The sequence below is a fragment of the Ursus maritimus genome, unplaced genomic scaffold (assembly GCF_017311325.1).
Source record: "Ursus maritimus isolate PB19 unplaced genomic scaffold, ASM1731132v1 scaffold_19, whole genome shotgun sequence".
NCBI lineage: Eukaryota > Metazoa > Chordata > Mammalia > Carnivora > Ursidae > Ursus > Ursus maritimus.
Window position 1 is genome coordinate 2,281,699 of NW_024424341.1, and position 15,658 is coordinate 2,297,356.

General features: G+C 50.1%; 1 long non-coding RNA gene across 1 annotated transcript in view; it reads left to right on the forward strand.

Annotated features, from left to right (window-relative positions):
* The window catches only part of LOC103673836, a 137,594-nt gene that overhangs the window by 12,561 nt on the left and 109,375 nt on the right, over positions 1–15,658 (forward strand). Inside the window, exon 2 of the long non-coding RNA XR_005835563.1 lies at positions 688–840. This is a non-coding gene — a long non-coding RNA (uncharacterized LOC103673836). The remainder of the gene's footprint in view (positions 1–687; positions 841–15,658) is intronic.

The following is a 15,658-nucleotide window of genomic DNA, read 5'->3' on the forward strand; positions in this document are numbered from 1 at the left end:
TTCAGGCTTCTTGGGCTCACATCCGGTTTCTCCTCTGCAAACTGGGGTTGTCACTGTATCTATTATGAAGTGAGGTTGTCCACAGGAAGGGCAGGGCCCGGTTCTGGACACAGGGTGGGTGCTGAGCTGTGACGACCATGATGCCATGTACAGGAGAACATGAGAGTGGAACCGTGGCACATAGGGTACAGCTGACAAGATGTGGCCTAAAAGGGGATGTTAGATCAGATGCTGGCACTTAGGGTTGCATGTGAGGTGCCAGTGGAGATGTGGTGGGTGAAGTCCTCTGCCTCCAGGGAGCACTCCCTGAGGGCTTCCTGGTAGCGGCAGCAGTTGAGCAGAGCCTAGAAGGACCAGCACAGGGCAGCAGTAGAATGAGGTCATGCAGGACCACAAAGGATGCTTCTCTCTCTCTCGGCCCATGATTGCTTTCAGTGGGCAAAGTGGCCATCCTGAGGGCTGGGGGAGTGTGGGGCCTGGACAGGGACGGCTGTGCAGCAGAACCAACTCAGTGTCATGGGGCAATTTTGTTTTGAATAATTAACTAACATAGCTGGGGAGCAAAGACAGAAAAATGTGGAAAAGTACTTTCCAGTGGGGGAAAATGAGAATTTGCTGTTTTTCTAGTTGCGTTAGTGCTGACAGGAATAAAGCTCACAAGTGTCACACGATGACTGTGTTTCTCAGGGATGCTCGTGTATGTAAAGCATGAAGAGTGGGCAGTGACGGCTCTGCCACCAGCAGGAGTAGGGGCCAGCATCAACAGTGCCATCCTGAGGAGTCTCCGGCAGCTACACATCCCACGGAGCTCGTCCTGTGGCCGGCTGGCTTTCCCAGAAGGTACGGGCAGCAGCCGCGCAGCGCTCCCAGGGGGCAGGCGGGCAGTGGGGCTGCTGACTCCAACGGCACAAGGGCCGAGGCACCTGAGGGGCAGGTCCTGAGAGTGATCCTGGGCCCCGAAGATAGTGGTGGAGGGTTACTGAGGGCAGGTGTCTGAGGGTGAGGGGCTGTGGGCTCGCCTCTAAGGATCCAGCTGGTCTCTGGTATTTACTGTGGTTTGGACAAACTCCTTAACCTCTTGGAGTCTGTAAACTGGGTGTAATAATGCCCACCTCACAGTGATAATAAACAAACAAGGGAATGTGCCATCCTGGGGGTCCAGTGCTACACACTGTCCCAAAACAGGGGACTTTAAACAGTAGCCTTGTGTGGAGGCCCAGCGTTCTGTTGGCTGCTGGGGCTCAGCTGGGCCGCTCCTCCAGTGGGTGGGTGGGCTCACTGGGGTGGTGGCTGGACTGTGGCCGAATGCAATGTGGCTCTCTGGCGCGGCTCTCTCATTTTCCAGGGCCCCTTCCCACAGCCGTTCTCTCCAGCCGCAGGGCTCTCCTGCCAGAGATGCAGGGCTCCTGGTGCCAGGTCTTCCTAATACCTGGGTCCGGACAAGCCACGCATCACTTCCTCCACACGCTGTTGGCCAAGCAGGCACAAGTGCAGCCGAGTCCCAGGAACAGCTGTGAGCCTTGACTCTGGCTCGTACAGGCTGGCGCAGAATGGTTTAGGGCCATTTTGGAGGTCACCTTGCTTGGGGGCTTTGCACTGGGCTAGCACACAGGTGCTGGGCTCCGACAGGTTAAACACTGAAGTTCGGCCACACTTGTGTACGTAGAACTGCTGCTGCCCAGAGGCCCCGGGCACCAGGCAACTGCTCTGCTCTGCCCCGGGACCACCCCTCCCCATCTTCTCATGATCCAGGCGCCATGGGGTAGTGCTGGGTGTCGCAGGGGTCCTGAGACCCATCCGGTGCATTCTTACCTGCTGGTGCCCATAGCTTGATGGTTGCGAAGTCGTTGAATATTGCTCTGCAGGGTAGTCTCTCTTTAATAGGCGTTCAGTGAGCGGGAACTTCTTTCATTATTACTAATGGTTTTTTGTTTGTTTGTTTTTTGCTGTTATTTCAAGGGGGGTGGTAACCAGGGGTTGTGCCTTTGAGAAAAAGTGGACGTGCTTTCAGTCTCCAGAAAGTCAACATGATTCAGCTTTCCTTTTGGAAAATGCCCTGGTCGTCAAATAAGAAAATCAGTGCTTCCTACTTGATTTTCTCCCTGGTCAAGGGGACTAGGGCCTCACGCTGCAGGACGCCTCCACACAGAAGAGACCTCTGTCCTGGCAGCAGCCCGTCGGTTTCCCTTCTCTGATGGCGTGTTCCTGGGCAAGCCACGCTGCTCCAGACCTGGGCCTCATCCCAGCCCTTCCAGCCTGTTTCCTGAGCTTGCTGACAGAGCCGTCTGTGCAGCGCTCGGGCGTGCATTCCAGGCCGTCTTGACTGCGAGGCCGTTTCTCCGGGCCCAACTTCAACAAACACAGACAGACCACCACAATCCAACGCGGCTCTCGATGTGGGGCTGGCACCGCAGGCCTTGGCGGTGGGGAGCGTGAGTCGCTTGTGGCCAGGGCAGCAGATGTGGGCCTTCCGAACAGCGCCAGCCCCACAAGCAGGAGGAGGCAGCCTGGGGCCGAGAGCGGGGCTGAGTCGTCTGGGGGCAGTGGCCTCTGCAGATGCGGAGCGGGGGTCCCTCCTCTCTGGCTGGGCTGAGGCTCTGATGGTGGGGGCCCACATCGGAATGTCGCCGTGCTCCCTGTGATTTCCATGGCTGCGGCCCAAAAGCAACCTCCAGGCAGATGGGAAAATCTGCCTTTTTGTAGGAACATGAAAAATTCTTTGAAAACAGCTCATCTCTGTGTCCTGTTTGGAAAGGTAGGAGGCCTGAGAGATGCCAGCCGCCTGCTCCACCAGGGCGCCAGGTCTGGAGCAGAGGAAGGGGAATCTGGGCCTTCCTCGGAGAGTTCACAAGAATTAAACTAGTGTGCAGAACACGTCCTGTGGAGAATGGCTAATGCCTGTAATATGTTACCAAAGGCCTCACTCTTTGCAGGTCTTATAAAGACAATAACCTCACAGTTTGGGGAGGATGCTCATTCTTGTTCTTTGTGAGGAGTTGACATCATTTGCGTGATGCATGCCCCCGCCCCCAACTGTGGCAGAGCCTGCCCTTGAGCTCCGATCTCGGTCCCACAGGCCTCCATTGGCTTCAGTTCTCAATGCAGCCTCCATTTCTGATCAGCCAACTTGCGTGGAGACCCCCGCGTCGTCCCTGGACTCCACAGCCCCACATTCGCTGCGGTGTATGAGGGACATTTTAGATTCGTGGTGTTCTCTCGTGACACTGACGAGTATCTGAAGGGTGTGATGCCCATCTCACTGAAGGCAAGACTGGTGGGTAGCTCTGGGTTTGTGGGGGGCACGGGGTCCCCACCATCCCAGGCCAGGAGCTTGTCACTTAACACTGTCTCTAGACCACATTGCAGGTGTTTTGTGATTATGCCAAAGGTAATGAACTTTTCGGTTTTAATGGTATTTTATTGGCTTTAATTTGTTGTAAAACAAATTAATTGGCTTTAAGGCATTGAATTAATTTATTGTAAACTAGTGGCTTCGTTTTTTTTACTGGCTTACGTGCCTGGTTTTAATAATGGTTTGTATGTTACCCCTGTTTGGTCGGGGTGTCGCGTCCACGGTGGTTGGATGTTTGCTGAGGCCTCCTGTCTCCCTCCTGCTCAGCTCCTCGTCACTGGCTTGCCTTCTGCTTGAGAGTAAACTGTCACAACTCGTGTGCTCAGGCAGACCACCCTGACCGGGCCTCAGTACTGGAGCTTGTTTTCAGAAATTTGGCGAGAAGAAGGTCAGGGTGCAGCTGGAAACCACAGAGGCTTGTGTCGTACGCTGACTTTCTTATGTGGGATTTAAAAAATTATAGAAATATTGGTGTGCTGTCTCAGTAGCGCCAAGAATCAGAGTGAAATTGAGGGAAAAAAGTTTATTTGTATAATGCCGGTTCCTAGGGGTTCCCTGGATGTGGGTACATCTCCAGCTCAAGGACACGCTGGAGTGAAATGATGAATTACATGCGTTTGGGTTTATGTAAATCAGACGGAAGTGCAGCGCTGCCGCCATCTCTGACGTGCACTGCAGTGGGGTGATGACACAGCCATGCTGTCCACGGCACCCACAGCCTCATCCCCTTCGCAGAGAGTGTGACCCAGGTTCAAATCCCAGGTCTGCCACTGAGCAGCAGGGTGTTCTTGCAACACTTACCCTGCGAGCCTCGGTTTCCAAATCTGTGCAATGGGATGATGATGTGGGCTGGAGAGCTGGCAGCTACAAAAATGTCCAGCATGGTGTGAACCAGATCTCAGGGAGGCTGTATTATAAAGGGCTGGTGGGGTCCTGCTCTGGGGGAAAACACCTAGTGGAAAAGCGTGTTCCCCTCACATATGACGAGCCCTCTGTCAGTGCTTTGAGTTGGCAAGGTGATAAAATGCTCAGAACACCATGAATCCTAGGCTCTGTGTCCACGAGAAACCAAGTGCCATGAGTGGCGGGCAGCTCTTCTGTTTCTCATTATTTCTTTGAATGGGAAGTGAGATTGTTTTTGTCCAGAGAGGGCGACTGTCTTTGTCCTCAGGTGCACGCTTCAGGACCATGTGTCAGCTTAGTCAGTAAAATGGACAAAATGGTTTTATTCTGGCTGAATTATGGCTGGGGTAAAAACAATAGTGATGAAGTCCACATACACCAGGTGGAATCATCAGTCCCGCTCCCTCCACAGTGTGACTTTGGGCAAGGCACCTCCCCTGTCTGAGCCTCAGTGTTTTTATCTGTAAAATGGGGATAAAACTACCTCCCTTGGAGGGTTCCCTGGAGGATCAGCAGGATCATATGCCCACTGCACGTAGGGATGTAGAGAGTCAAGGCAGATGTTAGGTTATGTTACCATCAACAGCCTGGCATTTCCATGAAGGGCAAATGGGGAAGAAACATCTTGATGAACTTTTAACAAAACATGTAAGGAAACTTGGAGGAGAGTCTCCTTGGGGAGCAAGCTCTTTCAAGCATTGAGGCCTGGGTGGAGAAACTCCCCCGGAGGAGAAATTTGCAGCCTCTCTAATGCTATTTGGGGCTACAACTGAAGATGAGAAAGGGAAGGGAGTATTTCGAATGGACAGATGAGAGCAGTAACTAACATCTGCTGGGCAGTTTTTAGCAACACTTTAATTCTGTTACCTCACAGAATCCTGTCAGGGACCAGATGAGGTGTGACTTCAGGGACCACACTCTTCCTCTCTGCTTTGGTGCCAGCTGGTTTTGCAGGAACACTGTCCAGACGGCATATGGTTTGACTTGGCTGAGGATGGATAGTAGGGCCATTACATACAGTTGCTCAGGTTGTGCGCTGCACAACCCTAGGGGCTCTGTTCACATCACAGATATAGTTATGGATGCTTGCTCTCGTACTTTTGGGGCAGATGCTAGTAAAATGACTTGTTCCAACAAAAATGACCATTTTCTGATGGATTGAAGAAGGGGCACACTTTGCTAATTCTCACCAATGTTCTATATGGAATACTAGTGGCACAATTATTGGATGCAGTCACTGCCTGCTTCACCTGCAGGGAGGGATTCCACGTTCTAATGGGTAAGCTGGGATCGTTATATTTTCTCTACATCTGGTAGCAAAGTACCTTCAATCAAGTGTGACCTTGTTGGCAGGCATCCACAAAAGGCAGGAAGCATGGCGATTAAGAGCAGGGATCACATCCAGTTGGCCTGGGTTCAAATTCCAGCTCTGCCACCTACTAGCTGTGTGTTTTTGGGCAACCTGCTTAAACTCTCTGTGCCTTAGTTTTCCTATCTGTAAAATAATGACAATGACAGTAGCCATTTCATGAGTCTTGAATGAGTTAGTATATGTAAAGCATCTAGAAGTGTTAGCTGATTTTATTAAAATGGCTAAAGGGTGGTTTTGAGAATGTGAGCTGACCCCAGTTTCCACAGAGTGACCATCACTCACTGACAGCTGATCACTTGTTAGTTCCTGCATTTTCATGCAAGAGGTGGGTTTACAACTGGGCAGCCATCAGGAGAAGGCCGAGACATTTAGCTTGTGCCCTTTGTTCGAAAGAGGATTGATTCAGTCCAGTTCGGGCCCTGCCATGATTGCCTAACAGTGTCGACTGCACATTTTTACTGCCTAGATTTTGCTGTAATTTTGTAGATGGAATTTCATAAAGGGTTTTATATATTCTATAGTGATCATTAAGTTTGCAGTATTTAAAAATAGATGTGTAAAAGATACACAGTACAGGCTATAAAACACCCTCAAATGGCATTAAAATGGGAATGAATCCATTCATTTGGGTTCAGCTGAATTTATCTTGTATTTTATTTTTTTTTAATATCCAAAGAGCTGTAGAAGTAGGTTATTGAGTAGGAAGTTGGCCAGGCCAGCACTCTGTACCATGTGGGCACTTGCGAGCACTGGCAAAGCCCTCGGAATTTGATCCTGATTGAAATGCAGTCATTTCTCCACCTGCAAAAACAGTTTTCTCCAGCAAACCTGGGGATGGGGAGAGGGTTTATTCACTCCTACCCTCTCCAGCATGGATCTTTCACTTTGCATTAGGCTCAATGCCCTCACATCGATGCTTTCATAATGGAACCTTTGGAAAATATTCAGTATGTTTGTTTGTGTTTCTAAACTTAAAAAAAGTGTTTTGCCCTGGTATTTCCCATCAGACTGTGATGAAATGAGCCATGTGGAATTGAACTCAGCATATTTGGGGTCTTGCAGAACCTCCGGGACCTAGTAGGTCTGCACAAACTCTGTGAAATCTATAGATGAATGTATTCTGGCTGGTACATGTAGAAGGTGGATTTCCAGATGTCAGAGTGAAGACACTTGGTGGAGGCCATAGCATGACAGGCATGAGCCAGGACCTAAAGGGGCAGGACAGAGGACATGGACATGGCCAGCCCTGGCATCAATGCCATCATTTCTCAGCTGTGGGACAATGAACAGGTTTTATAACCTCGCTGAACCTCAGCTTTCTCATCTGCAAAATGGTAATAATCTTATCCTGTGCTTCTCAAGGTTTCCAGAAGAATTAAATGAGTGAATGAAGGTAGAATGTGTAAGATTAAATGTACATGGTCAGTGCTCAGTATGCTAAGTTGTTGATAATAATGATGATATAATGGTGATAATGGTACTAGTGGTGCTAGTGATGATGATGGTGATGGTGTTGATGGCGATGATGATGGTGATGATGATAGTGGTGATGGTGGTGATGGTGGTGATGGTGATGGTGGTGATGATGGTGATGGTGATGGTGACGGTGGTGATGATGATGGTGGTGATGGTGATGGTGGTGATGGTGATGATGACAGTGATGATGGTGATATTGATGATGGTGATGGTGATGGTGATGCTGCTGCTGATGGTGGTGGTGATGGTGGTGATGACAATAAGCGTTCTTTGCTGGTCTGGATATTTGACTGTGAATAGATGATTGTCTTCTAGGATGATTTGAAGGAACTCAGAAACTCCTAGATGTTTGCTTATCACTGAAATCCCACCATTGGTGAGCTGTTCATTGGGACTCAGGCTTGCACCTTCTCCAGCATCCCCAAATTTAGAATTTTTCCTTTACGATTTGTGTCTTTACCTGTTGGTGAGAAATCCTTCTCAAAATTCATAAAGCTATTTTCCTTTGTTTTATTCTAAACATTTTAATATTTTACTTTTCATATTTAGCTATTTAGCACATCTGGAGTTTACTTTTGCCTATGAGATGACGTAGGAATTTCATCTTTGTTACTTTGTGATGTAATGGATTCTTACGTTGCTGCATTTCCAAGAAATCTTCTTTGTTGGTCAGAGTGATTTTCAGGGCATTAGGTCTCTTTCCATCCTCTGGGAGATGTACTTGGCAGCAGGTAAGTTTAGGAATTTATCATTTGATTTTAAACTAAGGGAGTGTTTTCATAGATATGTCATTATTCAAGTCCACCACTAGAATTTCCTTCCTTCCTTCCTTCCTTCCTTCCTTCCTTCCTTCCTTCCTCCCTCCCTCCTTTCCTCCCTTTTATCCTTCCTCCCTTTTATCCTTCCTTTCTTCCTTTTATACTTCTGTCTACCCTTTTATCCTTCCTTCCTTGCACCCATCCTTCCTTCCATCCCTGCATACGTCCATCTGTCCATTCATCTATTCATTCTAAGCTGCTTGCAAGTTGGTATACTTTTTCAGTCTGAGTATGTGTACTTACTTGATTTTGGAAAAATTTTAGGTGTTATTTTATGTAAAAGCACTCTCTCTCTTTCTCTGTTTTCTTCTTTAGAAACATTATTAAATATTTGATGGAGCTGCTTATTCTGTCTTCTCTGTCTCTGAGCTCCCCTTCTTGTTTTCCACTTCTTAGCGTTCTGTGTGATCTTTCAGCCCTTTCTTCTAATTTGCTAGTTTTCTTCTTCACTGGGTCTAATCTACTAGGCTAGCAGAACAGGGCTGGTCTAGTGTAGGCTGATGAGATGATGCATGAATGAAAAACTTCAGTGCAAGCAGGAGCTTGGAGTCACATAGGAAAGAGAGGGAAGCCGTGCCCACTTCTCGGAGTCTGGAGAGAGAAGGTTGGACAGGGTCCCTGTCACATGTGATGGGGGTCAGTTCCACTTGAGCTGGCATCTGGCTACCCTGGTATCTCACAGGATTGTGTGATGTTTGACTTGATGTTAATATTCAGTATTTGTTTATTTCCAACTCTTTGTGATTTTCATGGGGAAGTTTTAAAAATGCTGGTTTAGAACATTTATGTGTTTGAGTAGTGGTTTGTCCTTGGAAAACATGTTGACAAAAGCACCTGACTTGGATTCCAGACTGTGGAATATCAGCATCAGAGATTTGTTGGGACCAAGGATTCCTGCTTAGTCACCGTTTGTGCTCCAAGACTTTAAACTTGTGCCCTAGTGTAGAAAAGGCATAGGACTTGTTCTGGGCTCTGCTCTGTGACTTGTTTGGGTAACTCCCACTCTCTGAGCCTCAGTTTCCTTACCTGTAGACTGGGGGGACTAATCGAGCTTTGACTACTTTCCAGGAGTACACTGAGGGTCCCATGATAAAATAGATGCGAATATGCATTGCAAACTGGGAGAGGTTTTGGGTGCTTGTAAGTCATGTGTAGGTGAACTTTGGGGAACCTTCTTTCCATCAGGGGCTTGTGCTGGGGCTGGCTTTTAATCCCCAATGGCCAATAGAGGAGAGCCTCGAATGCTGATGGGATTTGAAACTCCTCCAAGGGTTCTGTGTACTTTGTAAGTTGGCTTTTATTATGCAATGGCTGTGATAAAATCTTATTTCTTTTTGGGCTCTTCACACAGGCTCATTATTCATCACATAGGCTGAGCCTGTGGGATAGTGTGCAGAATCTCAGGGTGTCATCATGTTGGGGATTGTAGGAAAGATGCCTTGCAAGTTACATAATCTAATCCTTCAATTCGTTGGTGAAAAATTATAATGATAATAACTTTCATTTGCTGGGTGCCCAGTACTAGTCACTTTACGTATGTTAGCTACAAAGTAGATACCATTATGTTTTCGAAAATGTCAATGAGAAGGGACTTTTTGTAGGTCACAAAGTTTAGAAGTGGCAAACTTAGGAGTGAGATCGATGCTCTCTGACCCCAAATTCTATGTGCCCTTTAGGACATCCTGAAGGGTGGTTTAGAGCTGGTTTTTGTTTTTAGCCAGGCTGCCAATCAACTAACAAACCAACTGATGAACAACTGCCCACCCAGCCAATAACAACCAACTTGTAATTAGTTAATCAACTAACCATCCACCCATCCATCTAATCAACCAACCAACCATTATTAATGACTACTCGCCCAACCAGTATCAACCAGCCAATAAATAGGTAATCAACTAACCATTCAACCAAACAGGTAATCAGCCAACTAGTGAACAACCTTCCATCCAACCAATAACAACCAACTAATAATTAGTGAATCAACCAACCAACCGACCAACCAGTTAATCAACAACCAGCCTCCAGCTGCCAACAACCTGCACTGCTGTCCGTCATCTGAAGGGAGACGGCGTGTTGTTCCATCCTCAGGGATCTGCTGGTCTGTGGGAAAGCGAGGATCTCTGTCCTGCTTATCCCAGCACATTCTGATTATTTGTTCAGCATCTGCCTCCCCCTCTGCATTGGAACTTGTCTAGGGTGGAGATAGTGCCTCGGTCCTGCTTGTGTCCCCAAAGCCCAGTGCAGGAGCAGCACATAGCTGGCTGGGTGGGGGCACTCAGTAAATATCTCGCACTCCCCCACCCCACAACGTGGAACAACTCAGAACACCGGAGCGACTGGGGGGCTCAGTTGGATGTGGCTCTGGGCTCATACCCATCTCAGAGGGTTCGTGTAAAAGGAAGCTTAGCCAGTCCTCTGGACTGGGGAATTCCCTCCTGGGTGGTGCAGAGCGAATCCTTGCAGGGATGCTGCCTCCTGCTGAGTGCTCCTACTGGGCCCCATGCTGGACTGGGGCATGCCACGGCGGAAGGAGCCCTGGACTGGGGTCAGGGGTCTGGGCCCAGCTGAGCCACTAACACCTTGGGTGGCCTTGAACGGCTGGCCTCAGTCACCCTCCCTCCACCCCCGCTCCCTCATTTTACGGGCAAGGCCACCGAGGCCCCAAGACCCGAGTCCGCCCCTCTCCAAGCCCCTTCCAGCTCTCTGGCATTTCCAGTCTTTTCTGGCTCCTCATTAACAGAGTATTTTCCTTTTCCAGTCCACATTCCAGCTTCCTCCCGCGGGCCCCGACCCCTACAGCAGGGGAGTGGGTACCGTGTGAAACTCTCTGAAACGCACCCGGGGAACCTTGTCCCATCTCCCACCGAAGGGGCCAGAGGCTAATTGGCAGGAACGCCGCATCCTGTATCAGCCCCACAGACGTGTGCTCTGGGCCCCGGAGCCGAGTGCTGCCGGGAAACGCACTCGTCTCCTCCGTATCTGTTACAGGCCCCGCGGTTCACCGTCTGCTCGGAAATTGGGTAAGTGTTTTCTTACCCAAACTTGAGTAACCGCCGTTGAAATGTATGGTTGGAAAGTCTTGGCTCTCAGAACAGACCACACAGTGACTTGCCCAGTGAAACTCAATGCCCGAGGCTTACTCGGTTTTACCTAGGACACCAGTGCAGGAAGAAATGGGTTTGGAGGGGCCAAGTGTCTTTCTGTCCTTCTCTGAGGGGGTTCATTAGTTGGAGGAAGGCTGAGGGGTATTGGTATTGCTCTGCTTCCCAGCCTGGGCCTGGCTTCTGACATGGGGGTGGGAGAGGGAAGAAGAACCTCGGGGGGCCTCTGGGCCTTGGAGGCAGCCTGACGGAGGGGTCCAGCCCGTGTCCTGTGCCGCATTCTGGCAGGCTGCTCCACATCCAGTGCGGGCCCGGCTTAATCAGCCTCCCTCACCCGCACAGGCCAAGAAAAAGCTGTAAAGTCAGAAGGAACGCTGGCATCTGTTCGTGCCTCAGAACAGAGCCGACATTGTCCTGGCCTCCCGGTCTCCGTGGCCCTCCTTCTTGTTGACCACACAAATGGTTCCAATCAGTTTCCAGAGGCTCTCCGTGGTGTTTTAAGATGTTTGCTCCTTGCATACTTGGGTCAGTCGCCCTCCAACCTTGAATGTCTCCTCTCCACCCACCCTCTCTGGCTGACACCAAGGGGAAGGTTAGGTGTGAATCGGATGTGTGTGTGTGTGCATGTAGATTTCAATTTCTGTGCACTGAAGTGCCCTACTGAACAGCCATCACACTTGCCCAAGAAGATGCCAGGGACAGAGACTCTGGGGCTCTGGATCATGCATGAAATGTTGGTGCAGAGGGTTCTCTCCTTGGAATAAGGGAAATGTGGTCCAGCGCCCACAAGACTGTATCACATCTCTCTGGTGACTCCTACCTGTTATGGGGCTGTGACTGCCTTTCTACCCTGTCCCCCTGTCCCCCGTCCCCAGGGGCTTGGAGCTCTTTCTGTCTGAAACTCCTGTTTGGGGCTGACAATGTCTGCCATTCAAGTTCTGCAGAGGTTGCGGGGCCTGAAAGCCATCAGGGGTTTAGGGTGTTTCTCTCCTTCATCAGACAGTGTTGAATCTAAAGGCCTTTTGTGCCAAGACTCAAGTGAGCAGATTAATAGACTAGGAAGGGTGAGGGTCTTGTCACTGCTGAACAAAGTTGGATTTGTTGATACAGCAGCAACCTGGACTGGGAAGTCAAGTCCCACAACAGAGGACTAGTCTCCCCACCCCCCAACCCTGCAGAAAGAGCTGTCTGTGCGAGAAAACAATCATTCTCAGTGGAACCTTGTAGATATGAGGCTTGAGTCTGATTTGTTTTTGTCGAGCCATGGAAATAAGTCTGGAGAGCCCCTCCTGAGGGACACACAGAGCTGAGACTTGCTGCCAGGCACAGGCGAAAGACCTCCGTGTTGATGTCTTTTTCTGGTCTTTAAGGCTTCTCTTTTCTGTTGAGGAAAGCAATGGTCAACTCTGATTTCCCACAGCCTGTTCATCCAGGAGGGTGGTGGGGCGTCAGAGTCTCCCTCCCTCCCTCCCTCCTACCTCTATCATTGGCCCCTGCTCTGACTCAGAGAACTGAGGGCTTCAGATGTAGGCTCCTGGAGTCTAGCAGATGTGCCCATGACCCCGGCCTTGCGATTGTATGACAGGGGAGGCAAGGTCGAAGTTCTCCACTGCATCTGTCACACGTTGGGCTCTCTCAAACTAGATACAGACACAGAGTTTGAGCAGGATTGGATGGAAGGAGAAGCCAAACTTGGATGCAGCCTCACAAAGCGTAGGCCAGTCTTTGGCTCTTTTGCAGTGAAGACGGCCCATCAGAGTGTCTGCATTGGCCTCAGTGCCCAGGCCCTGGTGGCTTGGGCCAGCCAGCTCTGTGCAACTGGGATGGGCCCCGAGGGGCAGACAGCCAGTGGACATACTCCCCGCTGCTGGTGCCCAGAACAGAATTTCATTCTGGGCTAGCACTTCCCGGTGGTGCCCGAGGACCCTGGGAATTCCGTGAAGGTGCCGAAGCAGGGCCTGTGCATGGCCTCAAATGTTGAAACTATGTCTTTCTACCTGAAATCAAGACACAACCCAAAGTCGTCTTTGTCTTGGATTAGACCTGGTGGGTGTGTAGAGGGTATGTCACAGAGTTCTCTAGCCATGGGACTTGGGGCCTATCACTCGGCTACTCCTTGACCAAACTTTGAGCTCTTTTCCAATGAGGCTCTGCCCTTGGGCATGTCCTCCAGAGCCCAGTTTTAGCAAGAACTCTGCTAAGTCAGTTAAGTCAGTACCCCCACCCTGGGCATCTGGTCATCTCCGATAGATGACCAAATGCCTCAGCCCCACCATTCCCCCAGGGGGTGGGGTCTGACCTCCTGGCCTGCCTTCTGTAAACATCCTGTCAGGTCAGTTTGGCCAGAACCCCCCGGTTCTGATGGTCCCTCCTATTACTTTCCCATCTGCTGACCCAACTGCTCCTTGGCTGTAAATTCTCCCTTTTCCTTGCTGAATTCAGAGTGGAGCCCCATCTCTGTACCTCAGTAATCCCATTGCAGTGAGCCCTATACCTATTGTGATGGTCCTGAAAAGTCTGCTTTTCAAAGATTATTTATTTATTTATTTATTTATTTATTTATTTATTTATTTATTTTTGTGTGAGAGAGAGACGGAGAGAGAGAGAGCAAGAGCATGAGGAGAGGCAGAGGGAGAAGCAGTCTCCCACTGAGCAGGGAGCCCGAAGCAGGACTCGATCCCAGGACCCTGGGATCATGACCTGAGCTGAAGGCAGATGCCTAACTGACTGAGCCATTCAGGTGCCCCTGAAAAGTGCCCCATTTTAACAAAGGGCCTGCTGCCTTTTCCTTGTCATCCAAGTCCTCCCCCTCCGCGTCCCGCCATCCTCATCATCACTGCCTTCCTCACTGTCACCACAGTCATGGGAAGATGGATCAGAACACCTCTGGGCAGAGGGTGGAGTGACAGAGAGGAGGGTGAAGTCCCAGCTCACTCTGACAAGAGCCGTCTCACACTTGGAAGTAGCAGTTGGTCCCGAGCTCAAAGGCCTGGAGTGGCCGATCAGATGGCATAAGTGATTGGAGTTTGGGGTTTAAGGTGATAGGGCCCATGCGACATGATGAACTGCCTAAAGATAATGAATTCCAAATTTTTGCAAAACAAGACGATGGCTAACATGAGGGGCACATCCAGTTTGGCTTGGAGGGTTGTTTTCCCCAGATTCAGGGAGCTTCCTATTCCTGAAGAAGGAGACACAGAATAGCCATTTGTCAGGGGTGGGGAGGCTGTGGTTTGGAATTAGGCACATTTGGTTTTGAGTCGCGGACGTTCAGCATTGAGCGTGTTGGTCACCTTTTCTGAGCCCCAGTCCCCTCCTCTGAGCACAGCAGGTGCTAGTCCCTGCCTCCCTCATGCAGCTCCCCGGGTGAGACGCACTCGCTGCAGGCTGGCTTCAGAGGATGAGCTGCTAAGGCGAAGTGAAGGGTCTGCAGTCTCTGTCCTTCTGCTCACGTCACACGTACCACACACCAACACGAGCTTACACACTCACACACTCACACACACATGCCCCCGTTTACCCACTCGCACACTCCCTTACACTTTCATACACACATTCCAACACACACTCTCACGACTCGCTCTCACACACTCACACTCTCTCACACACTCACCACTTTGAACCCTGCACCTCCTCTCATCTGCCTGATCCCTGAAACACCCTCTAGATCATCTTTACATGTGATCTGGGAAATCATTTCCTTCCTCCTCCAGAAGATGCCTCATGATATCAGTTGAGAAGAATGAACTCAACCCAGTGGCTCTTGGGGGCCAAACTCTGACCCTACGGCTTGCTGGCTCTGGGCCCTTCTTAGGAAACAGACCCACCCAGCATACCTTGCCTGCAGGCCACCCAGTCTTTCCCTCCCCTGCAGGAAGCCTGTGGGTGGGCTCGCTCCCCTTGGGCTGCTGGACTGGCGGTCCTCCCTGTCACTGTTAACCCTTTCTTGTGATGGGGGAGCCGGGGAGGGGGTGTCTTCTCTCGTCCAAGAGACCCCAGCCTCTCTCCTGGGGGTTGGGTAAGAAGTGCAGTTTCTACAGCTCTGACTGGGTGTCCTGCAGGAAATGGTCAGCTTGTGAGCACAGTAAACTTGCTTGCTGGATTGCAGGCCCTCAACAGATACAAATGAATAGATGTTTCCCTGACTGAGGAAGCTGCTCCACACCTGAACCTCCCAAATTCTCGGGCATGAAGGGCTCCTCTGCTGATTTTGCCCATTCTGCATCCATGTCTCCTTTGTTCCTTCAAGGCATCACCTTCCCTGCCCCTGCCAGTGCACCTGGTTCTGGTGGGCACGAGACCCAGGTCCATCCTTTCTGACCACAGTGATTGATTTGGAGGTGTCCTGTGACCCAGACAAGTCCAGTGAGAGCCCTTGATGAGGATTTTCTGCCAGAACACAGTAAAAGAGATGTCCCTTTCTCTGGGATTGCCAAACTGTGAGGATTTGAACATGAGAATTTGAACACCCTCGTGCAAGACCCTACCCAAAATTAAACTGGTACAGAGACAGGCAGTAGAGGGAAGGAGAGAGAGCCCAGGACCTGAAGATACTGAGTCTTTGGTCTGTGTTAACTGTAACAGGGGGTCTCCTTTAGTCAGGACCAATAGTTAATTCCCTTTTGGGTGTGCACCA